Here is a 10550-nt window from a genome sequence, read left to right as displayed (position 1 = left end):
TTTCCACCCTTGGCCAAACACTCCTACTTAACGTTTTGAAATATTATGAAATGCAAAGATTTTTTTTTTTTTACCACACATATTAGTTTATCTCGTCATTCTGACACTCCTATGAGACTGACACATGAGGATTAATCGTTTTTTAAATCCCACAGCCTAAAAAGCTTTTTCCTTTGGGAGTAGATAGCACTATCCTATTTTAGAGTTGCGGGGGTGGTGGGAAGGAGGGATGAGGAGAGACACCTGGGTGGCTCAGTCGGTTGAGCCTCAGACTTTGGCTCAAGTCAGGATCCAAAGGCCGGTGAGTTACAGCCCCGCGTGGGGCTTTGTGCTGACAGCTCAGAGCCTGAAGCCTGCTACGGATTTTGTCTCCCTCTCTTTGCCCCTCCCCTGCGCGCGCTCTCCCTCCCTCTCTCTCTCTCTCTCCAAATAAACATAAAAGAAAATTAAAAAAAAAAAAAGAGCAATGAGGAGCGTAAGTTATTTTTTTGGTATAACTTTAAATATTGTTTTTGTTTTGCTTTTGGTTGTTTCAACTCCCCCCTGACCTACACAAGGTAAAAGGGCAAGACCTGGATTAATTGTAACATGTTGATTGATTTTAAAATGCAAATTAATTTGTGAGGCGCCTGGGTGGCTCAGTCGGTTAAGCATCCGACTTCAACTCAGGTCACGATCTCGCGGTCCGTGAGTTCGAGCCCCGCGACGGGCTCTGGGCTGATGGCTCAGAGCCTGGAGCCTGCTTCCGATTCTGTGTCTCCCTCTCTCTCTGCCCCTCCCCCGTTCATGCTCTGTCTCTCTCTGTCTCAAAAATAAATAAACGTTAAAAAAAAATTTTTTTTAAAGCAAATTAATTTGTATTTAAAGGACCACCTTTATAATCTTTATAAGTACTCTTCAGTCAGAGTTTTAAATTCAAATGCTGGTAATTCGAAGAGAATACATTTCTACAATTTCACTGTGTGCAGAGACAAAAAATGTGGTGAATGAATGAACAAGCTAGGCTGTTAATACAAATATACATGTGATCACTCACTCTGTACCAGGCACTGTTCCAAGCACTTCACTTGCATTACTCATTTAATCCTCAGAAAATCCCTCTAAATTAGATAATATAATTATCTGCACTTTACAGAGGAGGCAATTGGCTCAGACAAATTGACTGCCCAAATACATAGCTGGTGTGGGAGCTGGGGATTTCAGTCCAGGCAGTTTTGACTGTAACTAGTTGAGAAAGGAAAAAGGAGTTTCACAGTTGTCACCTAGTAAATGGTATGGCATTAATTGAAGGGCAGCGGTATTCTGCTTAATATAAACAATTTCACAGAACATCAACTTTCAGTCCAAGTCATCACAGAACTCTGTGGAATGAGCCAAAAACCAGATAATTGTGTGATCACACCTGAGCACAAGCAAAATCAAGACTGCTGTGCAAATTACCATTAATTTTTCAGCTATGTTTGGAAAATGACTATTCTATTTATTAATCATTGTGTCGGGTACTTGTGAAGTTATTAAGAAGAAAATGTAAGCAATAAATATTTTTTAAAAATCCATTCATAGGGTCATCAGCTGGCTTAGCCCATGGAGCATGAGATTCTTGATCTCAGAGTTGTGAGTTTGAGCCCCATATTGGGTGTAGAGATTACTTAAATGCGTAAATAAACTTAAAAAATTCATAGATTTAAATTTTTAAAAAATCGGTTAGGTTGTATTAGGAAAAAAATATTCCCAAAATGAAATATATTGAATTTTTTGAAATTATTTAATATAATTCAAACTCATAAGCTTATATACTATGAATATTTATCTTTAAAAACAAAACAAGGGGCGCCTGGGTGGCGCAGTCGGTTAAGCGTCCGACTTCAGCCAGGTCACGATCTCACGGTCCGTGAGTTCGAGCCCCGCGTCGGGCTCTGGGCTGATGGCTCAGAGCCTGGAGCCTGTTTCCGATTCTGTGTCTCCCTCTCTCTCTGCCCCTCCCCCGTTCATGCCCTGTCTCTCTCTGTCCCAAAAATAAATAAACGTTGAAAAAAAAAAATTTAAAAAAAAAAAAAAAATAAAATAAAAAAAAAAAAATAAAAAAAAAAAAAAAAAAAAAAAAAAAAAAAAAAAAAAAAAAAAAAAAACAAAACAAAAAAAATATGACACAAATGAAACACTTAGGCCATGTCACAAACTTTTCTTTGCAATCTACATGTCAGGAACTAGGGTAGGTGCTAGGAATACAAAAATAAATGAGGCATAGACATTTGCCCTTAGGAATCTCATAGACTAAAAAGGGAGACAAAGAGACAAACACATTTAAAATGAATAAAAATGGGGGCAACTGGGTGGCTTAGTCAGTTAAGCATCCAACTTTGGCTCAGGTCATGATCTCACGGTTCATAGCTTCAAGGCCCGTGTCCGGCTCTGTGCTGACAGCTTAGAGCCTCGAGCCTACTTCAGATTCTGTGTCTCCCTCTCTCTCTGCCCTTCCCCACCCTCAAAAATAAACATTAAAAAATAATAAAATGAATAAAAATGTCCCTTTAGTAGAGCAGTGGAAGCAATGGGAAGGACAACCCAGCCTAGAGGAACCAGAATGTTTCGGTTATGGTACTACTTGATTGAAATCCTGAAAGATGAGTTTCAATGGAGGAGGGAAAGAAAGGCTTTCTATATAAAGAAAATAACCTGTATAAAGGAATAAAGGCTTGAAAGAGTCTGGTGGATTTAAGGATGGCCAGAATTTTGGTGTAACTCAATGTTGGGAGGGGAGTGTGCAGCAGGGAAGCAGCTGAGAAAAATGAGTTGGCTGAGATTATGCAGTCCTAATGATGCTAGACTTTCTGTGCTCTTCTAAGGAGGACATATAGCTTTGTTCATTTTACCCCCAAACATGCTAAAAGCAGGATTTTTTTTTTTATCCATGAGAAAACTAAGGCTGAGAGTGGCTGAGTATGTACTTTTAAATATATTAAACAATATATTATGTGTAACATAATCTACATATATTTAATGTATATTAGCCAGATCAATGACAAGAAAACTCCATATTCATTTCTATATTTAGTCTTGAATTGGCAAAAGAACTTTCCATCTTTTTCTGATCCCCAAATAATTTTTAACTGGAAGAGAATTATTCTAAAAATCTCCTTTATACCATTGCAAAAGAGATGCTATAATAATTATAAAATGGACCATATCATCTAGATTCAAATGGAGTAAAAATTTCTTTAAAAACATTTTTTTACATGCACCCCCATGTTTATAGCAGCACTATCAACAATAGTCAAAGTATGGAAAGAACCCAAATGTCCATCGATGAATGAATGGATAAAGAAAATGTGGTACACACACACACACACACACACACACACACACACACACACACACAATGGAGTATTACTCAGCAATCAAAAAGAATGAAATCTTGCCATTTGGATGGAACTGGAGGGTATTATGCTAAGTGAAATTAGTCAGAGAAAGACAAAAATCATATGGCTTCACTCATATGAGGACTTTAAGAGACAAAACAGATGAACATAAGGGAAGGGAAACAAAAATAATATAAAAACAGGGAGGGGGACAAAACGAAAGAGACTCATAAATATGGAGAACAAACTGAGGGTTGCTGGAGGGGTTGTGGGAGGGGGGATTGGCTAAATGGGTAAGGGGCATTAAGGAATCTACTCCTGAAATCATTGCTTCACTATATACTAATTTGGATGCAAATTTTAAAAAATAAAAAATAAAGTTAAATTACAAAAAAAACCCATATTTTTAAATGTTTATTTATTTTTGAGAGACAGAGAGACAAACAGACAGAGCACGAGTGGGGGAGGGGCAGAAAGAGGAGACAATTCAAAGCAGGCTCCAAGCTCTGAGCTGTCAGCACAGAGCCCAATGAGGGGCTTGAACACACAAACCATGAGATCATGACCTGAGCCAAAGTCAGACGTTTAACTGAATGAACCACCCAGGTGCCCCTAAAACTCTCTTTATTAAAGGGGCCTAGACTAGAGGCTATTTTAAATCTTGATTGCATAAGATGCACACTCTTATATCTTTATTTGGGGTGCCTTTTGTGTGGAGGAGGGTATGATAGTCCAGACAGCAGCTGAAGCACCAGTCTTGAGCTATTAAGTATTAGAAGCAGTAGGAAGAAGGGAAGTGAGGAAGGGCAAAGGGTGCACCTTCTGCCTGAATTAGCCTTACAAAAAAGTTCCAAACAGTGTAATACTAATGCATTTATCTCCTTGGTTAGAACTTGGTGAGATGGATAGTTTTGGCTGGGTACAATGAAGCTTTGGATAAAGGGAGGAGAAATTATGTTTGTTTTGAAGAATAAGGAAATGTTTCATGAAGATGGATGTACCTGAGAAAGGTCTTGAAAGCTGTGTAAAGTTTTGATATGCGGGTTGGGGGGGGATACATAGAGGACAAAGAAACAATAACTCCGTTGAGACAGGTAGTAACCTCCATGAGGGTTTATTAGTATCATTTATGTAACAGAACTTTGTGGCATTCCTTAGGGAATATTTCCTTCTTTGTAAAATGAGAGTGTTGAACAAAGCCAATTCTCATGCCAACCTCACGACTATTACACTGCCATATCGTATGATCCACATGATGATCAACTGAAATTTTCCGTTAAATTGATGCTAAATATAGCAATAATAGCTGGGAATGATGGGTTTGATGTGCTCATGATATTTTTTAAGCCTATCTAACGCCAACACCCCTGCTTCCACGTGAGATCCCATCCTTGATTTTCTAATAATCATGTATTTATTTTACAAATTTATTAAGATGTAATTAATGTACGAGAAATTGGCCATAAAGTGTACAATTTGATGAGTTTTGATATGTGCATGCACTCATGAAAGCATCATCACCATGAAGATAATGAATATATCCATTATTCCCAACTTCCCTTGTGCTCCACTGTCCCCAGACAAACGTACAGTTTCTTTCTGTCAACATAAGATTTCATTTGCAGAAATGTTATGTAAGAGGAATGGTACATTAGTCTTTTGTGTCAGACTTCTTTCATTTAGCATAATTTTGAGATGCATCCATGTTGTGTATATCAATAGTTTATTCCTTTTATTCTTGAGTAGTATTCCATTGTATGGATATAATGTATTTTGTTTATCCATTTACCTATTGTTAACTATTTGAATTGTTCCCATTTTTGACTATCGATATTTGTGTTCAAGTCTTTATGTAGACATATGTTTTCATTTCTCTTGGTGAATGCCTAGATCAAATGATAAGTTTTATTTACATTTTAAGAAACTTGCCAACCAGTCCTTTGCTTCCACCATTCCACTAAAACTGTTTTTATCAACGTCACCCACTGCTGTGATGTTGCTAAGTCCAATGTTCAGTTTTCATTCTTCATCTTATCTGCAGCATTGGATACAGTTGGTCTCTCCCTCCTTCTGGAAACATATTCAGTCACTGGCCTTTAACTGGTCTCTCTGCTTCTTCCCTTGCCATCCCTCCCCCCGCTTATGTTTGTTATTTTTTTTTTAAGTTTATTTATTTATTTTGAAGGGGGCGGAGGGGCAGGGAGAGAGAGAATGAGAATTCCAAGCAGGTTCTGCCCCGTCAGCGAGGAGCCCCATGTGGGGCTCAAACTCAGGAACCATGAGATCATGACCTGAGCTGAAATGAAGAGTCAGACGTTTAACCAACTGAACCACCCAGGTGCCCCATGTATGTTCTTACAGTGGTAATCAGAGGGACCCTTAAATGACTCAGGTTATTCCTCCAACCTCCCTTCTCACTCAGATTTAAAGCTAATATCCTTCAGTGGCATAGAAGGCCATACATAATAATCTGACGCCACACTACCTCTCTCCTCTCCCATCACATTCCCTTTCCCCACTCTGCCCCAGGCAAAATAGCCTTCAATGCATCAAGCCTCAGGGTCTTCATACTTGCTGTTTTCCTCTGATGCTCAAGTGACATCTTATTGGGGAGGCCTTCTGTGACTTCCTGCCTCTCCTCCACACTCCCTTCTGCTTTATTTTTCTCCACAGTTCTTATAAGCCTCTGGCCTACTATGTATATACTAGCTTAATTGTTTATTGTCTGTCTTTCTTCCAATAAAATATGAATTTCATGAGGACTTTGTTTTGTTCATTGCTCAAACCTCCACACATGGCACATACTAGGTAATCAGTTAGTATTTGTCGAATGAATAAACGCACAATCTCTAGTGTCTTCTGCTTCTTCAATTGTGTGATTTGATTTATTGAAGTAACAACTTAAAATATCTTAGACATCGACAGGCAAAATTTACCTCGAGATCAGTAAGTGACTAACATGTGAATTCTAGTTATTGTCTCTCTTGTTAGAAACCCAGTAATATTGACTATGTTCAGAAAAGCCAGGTATATTTTAGTCCTTTTCTAGTTAAAACAGCTTGTTTTTAAAAACTGTTAGATTAGCCACTGGAGGGAGCTCGTGCTTTTTTTTAAACAAGAAAATTCTATCATTTGACAAAATGACCACATACAAACTCAACAGCAAAGTTCTTTTTAAGGCTAATTTAATTTTTTGTTGTTCTTTATCCCCCTCCCTCCCCCCCCCACCCCAGCTTTATTGTTAGTTTTGCCCAGAATTCCATTCATCCTTTCCTCCTTGTGGACAATGAGAACTGTTGGGTCTGCCCTTGGACAAATCAGTCAAACCTAGGTTCAACAGGGACTATTTCCACCATCATTCTCTGCTATTTTTTTTTTTTTCTCTGAAACCACCACAGCCAAGTTCTTATGTCAAAATGTTTCTCAAGAACCATCTGATGGTTTTTACTTTTTATGTCTTTATACTTAACATTTCAAAGGGTTTGTACTTTTTATGTCTTTATACTTTAAACTTCAAAGGGTGATAACATTTTAGTTGGCTTTGAAAGATCTTCAGTGATTTTATGATAGTGGGAAAGTAGCTCCTTTGAAGATAGGCCACTGCACATTTTATCAATATTTAATCTCATAAGGGGTAAAGAAATAAAGGCTTGCTCTTATCCTTTTCCCAGATTTCTTGGGTATGCCAGATGAACCCAATGCAGTTCATTGCCTTATTCTGTAAGATCTGCTTTACTTGCTGGATTAATTTAGACAATGTAAAGACGATTAATGTGGTTTAGTTTGGGTATTCCTGATTTTCATTGTCATGGGAACCCATTAGGAAAATTTCCATTTGGGGGCCCAAGATGTTCTCATACCACTATATAATTTTTCCACCTCATGAGAAATATGATAAACTGGGGCTAGTTTTTTGTTTTTGTTTTGTTTTAGCAAGGCATATAGGGATTTTGGGGTCCCTTTTAAGAAGACAAGTTACAGGGCACCTGGGTGGCTCAGTCGGTTGAGCATTCGGATCTTGATTTTCAGCTCAGATCGTGATGTCGCGGTTTGTGAGTTTGAGTCCTGTATCGGGCTCTGTGCTGACAGCTCAGAGCCTGCTTGGGATTCTCTCTCCCTCTCTCTCTGTCCCTCTGCTCATGTGCGTGCTCTCTCAAAATAAATAAATAAACATAAGAAAAAAGAATACAAGTTACAATAGGGGGAGAGAACATGTAATGTGTATAAATTACCCATTTCTTTGCTGATAAATCATCCTTGTTTTTTTTTTTTCTTTCTATAAATATTAGGAAGAAACATGTTTCTCTGTGGCCCAAATGATATGAGGGTTATGGTGAGATATCCTCAAGCATCCACAACCTCAAGGATCTTATTTATTTCAGGAAATAAATAATATTGAGGAGAAGATTTTTCTCGTTTCCTATTGAGGAGGGTCATTGAAAGATGAAACTGCCAGTGGACCTGTGAGCTGGACCTGGGAGATGGGATGCTCCTCCCCCCTCCCCTGTTCTTGAAATATGGGTTCCACTTGCCTTTCTGGATCCCAGAGGCTGCTGCAAGGACATAGTCTTGAGATAATGATGTGATGTTGGGAACACCTGCACGGTGTATGTGACTGAACTCTGTTAATGCCTCTTGATAAACTTTTAGGATTTGGCAGGTGGGTGCGGGATCCATTCATTTTGTGCCACACAGCACAAGCCTGGGTGTAAGTTCCATTTGCTATTATTAAAACTACCACCTTACCAATCTGGAGTGGCCTGCCTCTTTCTTTGGTCTCTCCCTGACCTCTGCATGAAGTGGCCAGTTTCAGATTATACCAGGGATGCTCCAGGGAGAGTTGTGAACCAACACCTCCCCCAGAATGTTCTTCTCAGTTATGAAAGGAATAGCATCCCCTCTGTTGTCTACCCCCAAGTTGAGGGACCCACATAGGGTAATGGACAATTGGAGAATCTCATCTTCAGGCAGAGGAATGGAGCAATGGAGGAACTACCTGGATATTACTCGGCATTACATTCGATAGGAAATAAAGAAATAATGAAACTCTTTCAGAGTCTTCTAATTCCCATCTCATTGTTATCAGAATAACCTAAGACCAGAGAAGTTGTTTCCTCACATTTTGGCTGCCCTAGATTAGTTCCCTACAGTGCTTTATTTTCAAACATAAACATACTCAAAGGAGTACAGGGAGCGTCATTGTAACATGTGGCCAGGTTTAGTCATCAGGTCTCCATTACACAAAAACTGTGGTGTACTGGACAGAATACTGAACACTGAATGCTTTGCAAGAAACTTAGAGATCGTAGTCCCTTACGCTTCAGTTTACAGATGAGGAAACTGCTACTCAGAGAGGCCATAACACTTGTCAACACTACTCGGCCAATGTGTGACAGACCAGTAATGTCTTTATTTCCAGACTCTTGGATGTACTTCCATCTGTAAGTTTTCTCCCATTGGTAAAAGTCAGTATTTGGGGCTATGGGAGAGAATAATAAAGATAATAGCAGCTAACACTTAGTGATCAAAATAAAAAGTATAGGGGAGCCTGGGTGGCTTAGTCGGTTAAGTCTGACTCTTGACTTTGGCTCAGGTCACGATCTCATGGTTTGTGAGTCCAAGTCCCACATTGGGCTCTGCACTGACAGCACGAAGCCTGCTTGGGATTTTCTCTCTCCCTCTCTCTCTGCCTCTCCCTTGCTCATCCTCTTTCTCAAAAATAAATAATAAACATTAAAAAAATAAAAAGTATATGTAACCTGTGTCATTTGGGTTCTCTGGGAAGCAGGCACTGAGATAGAATCAGATGTGCAAGTTTATTGGAGTTAACCCTTCAAAAATAAAATAGGAAGGGAGCAGAATTGGGCAGAGACTGCCTCAGACTGTGATACAGACTGTGATACAGATTGATAAAGTCTTAGTCAATCCAGTGGGGAGCTCCCAATTAAAGACTGTCCGTAAGGGGAGTCCTGCACTTGGCAGACATGACCAGGTCCTAGTATTCTTTGGAAGCTGCCCAGTAAGACCATGGCCTGAAACCTGAGGGGAGCCAAGCTGCGCCAGCTAGAGGCGGTGGCCAACTGCCCTCTTTGTGGCTGACCAGCAAGATCTTTGTTGCAGGGTGATTCGAGCAGCACACCTCCATGGCTGCTACATAACCCAAGTGGCTCCAAAGTTCTCTAGCCTTCTGGAGTTACCTTCAATATCCAAGTAGAGTGACTTAAGCCCCTATTCCATCAATGAGAAATCCAAAACCTTTCCCAATATTTCCAGAGTCTCAAGAAGGCTCACAATTAAAACCAAATGTTACACAGCAATGTTTTAAAGCTGGTCTCCCCACCACAGGAAATTTCCCACTGGCCTTCTTTATCATTTTACTTTGGCATGCTGTCCCCCTTCCCATTTCCCTCTCTTGCCTCTCTTTTTTGCTGTTCCAGGATCCCCAATACTCTCCCTAGCTGCCAGAGATAATTCCTGTTTTCTCATTATTCAGAGAAATTTAGCTCCCTTTTGCCTTTTTTTAAAAAAAATATTTATTTGAGAGAGAGAGAGCAAGAGAGAGTGAGCACAAGCCTGGAAGGGGCAGAGAGAGAGAGAGGGAGACACAGAATCCAAAACAGGGTCCAGGCTCCAATTTGTCAGCACAGAGCTGGACATGGGGCTTGAACCTATGAATTGTGAGATCTTGACCGAGCTAAAGTGGGATGCTTAACCCACTGAGCCACCCAGGCACCCCTCACTTTTGCTTCAATTTCGATTCCATAAAAACTCCTATGTTAGTCTGGCCCTAATCAAAGGCTCCAAACAAGAGACATCTATCTTCCTTGATAGATGTTTATTTTATCAGATAGATGTAAATTCTGCTGTTTATAACATAAATAAAAATTTGTTGAAGTTAATATAAAAATTGATGACACACACGTAACAACACTGTTTTCCTATTATATAGTTTATTTTGACATTTCTCATCTCATACTTACAGGTTTTGATTTTCAGTTCCTCCTTGTGGAGGAAATGCAGGCTGTCTACTCTGATGCTTAAGAAAGGCTGATGATAGGTGGCTGGGCCTAATGGGGCCTATGCTCTACACAAGAGGCAGAGGCCAAGGCCCTGTTCCCTGGAAATGGAGGTACCAGCAACTCTTCCCTTTTTCTTTTTTTTTTAAAGTAAGACAAATTCTTTATGAAAACA

General features: G+C 39.6%; 1 long non-coding RNA gene across 1 annotated transcript; it reads left to right on the top strand.

Moving 5' to 3' along the window:
- Window positions 1-10: 10 nt before the first annotated feature.
- Window positions 11-8114, top strand: LOC147581919 (uncharacterized). Its single transcript, XR_015249787.1, has 3 exons — window positions 11-301; window positions 6593-6690; window positions 7653-8114. It is a non-coding gene; the product is annotated as an uncharacterized LOC147581919 (long non-coding RNA).
- Window positions 8115-10550: the final 2436 nt, after the last annotated feature.

The sequence above is a fragment of the Puma concolor genome, chromosome B1, assembly GCF_028749965.1.
Source record: "Puma concolor isolate L17-30 chromosome B1, mPumCon1.1.hap2, whole genome shotgun sequence".
Classification (NCBI taxonomy): Eukaryota; Metazoa; Chordata; class Mammalia; order Carnivora; family Felidae; genus Puma; species Puma concolor.
The sequence above is the reverse complement of the archived record's forward strand: the minus strand, read 5'-3'. Positions and strand labels throughout refer to the sequence as shown.